The following is a 1,824-nucleotide window of genomic DNA, read 5'->3' on the forward strand; positions in this document are numbered from 1 at the left end:
AACAATCCTGTCAGATCGTCCATCCTTTGAGTGAGAGTGTAACGTTACAGGTCGGCCGATCTGGTTTCGTGGTTAAAGTTAACCTTTACGACATGTTTCCGTGTTGTTGTTGCTCAGTAATAGCATGGATGTGATGTTGTCTGGGGGTTTGGCAAAAGGAGAGTGGGACGGTGGGCGGTGCTCGGGGTGGTGACTGAAGGCGGTGACTCTGTAGTTCTGACGTCAACTTTTTACGGAAATCACAATGGTTCGTGAAAAATCACAGCTACTTTATGCGGGTTGTGTGCATTTTACTGTGGACTGACTGTTTTGAAACTTTTATGGTAGTTACATAGCACCTAGACTTCAGTTATCGTGAAAAAAGCCAGGAAATTTCAGTTTTGACAATATGGGACCTTTAAGTTTCCTATGGAGAAGTAAGAAGTTTTACTTCCGACTCTATTAAATCCTGTCTTTTTAATGCTAACCAGACACAATAAGCATCACACATCTGGAAGTGTTGTCTCTCTCGGTTTCTATTTTGGCCACTGAAATCTCATTGGGCCAAAAAAATGGCCTGTGTGAATGTTGAGCATGTCACGCTTATATATTACAATCATTTGTCTTCCTGCTAATTGTATCTCTCCCTTCCGGCTCGCAGGAAGCTCCTTAAGGAGCACCAGCTGGAAGCGGGAACCAAAGCTGCCCAGCAGGAGGAGCTCGAGCGACGGCGGCGTCTCGAACAGCAGAGGAAAGACTTCCCCCTTCTCGCAGGTTAAAAGTAGAGGCTCTGATCTTTATTTTGGTGTATTGCATTCTCAAATATGTATACAGCAAAATATACTGGAGGCCATCAAATTTTAGTGAAAATCGCTGGCGGTGGCTGGCAATTTTTTTTCTTTCAAATGGTTGCGGGGAAAGAGTTAATGAAAATAAACCATTTGTAATTTTATTTCAGAGTTGATTGAAGAAAATGAGAAGAATGAAGAATTGAGTGAAGTTGAGGGAAAAAATCACTTCAGAACTGGAAAAAAACCTTGTTGCTGTCGAACTCTGAAAGTTCTAAAGAAAAGAAGAGCCAAGAAATCTTTCACCTGCACTCAGTGTGGAAAGAGTTTCACATACAAACATATTCTTGAGCTTCACATGAACATCCACACTGGAGAGAAACCATTCACTTGTGATCAGTGCGGGAAGAGTTTCTCATACTCATTACATTCATTTTAGACTTCATCAAAGAGGAGGAGACTGAAGACCTGAGTGAAGCAGAGGAGAAACATCATCATGTCAAATCTTTGAGTCACTCACAGACTGAGAAATTTTTTTCCCTGAAAATAAGATCCAAAAAATCTTTCACCTGCCTTCAGTGTGGGAAGAGTTTCAGACATAAAAGAAACCTTAGTGAACACATGAATATTCACGCTGGAGAGAAACCACACACATGTGATCAATGTGGAAAGAAATTCAGACATAAAAGAAACATTAATGAACACATGCAAATTCACACTGGAGAGAAACCACACACATGTGATCAATGTGGAAAGAGTTTCAGACATAAAAGAAACCTTAATGAACACATGAAAATTCACACTGGAGAGAAACCACACACATGTGATCAATGTGACAAAACATTTTTGAGGGCTTCAGGCCTGAAGCAGCACCTGAGAGTTCATACAAAGGAGAAACCACATTCATGCAATTTGTGTGGAAAGAGTTTTTCATTACTACAAAGTTTGAAAGTGCATCAGAAAATACATACTGGTGTGAGAGACTACATGTGCTTTGAGTGTGAGAAGACTTTTACTACAGCGAGCCATTTAAAACTGCATGAGATGATTGACACTG

Source organism: Sinocyclocheilus anshuiensis, unplaced genomic scaffold (assembly GCF_001515605.1).
Source record: "Sinocyclocheilus anshuiensis isolate Anshui unplaced genomic scaffold, SAMN03320099.WGS_v1.1 scaffold2405, whole genome shotgun sequence".
Classification (NCBI taxonomy): domain Eukaryota; kingdom Metazoa; phylum Chordata; class Actinopteri; order Cypriniformes; family Cyprinidae; genus Sinocyclocheilus; species Sinocyclocheilus anshuiensis.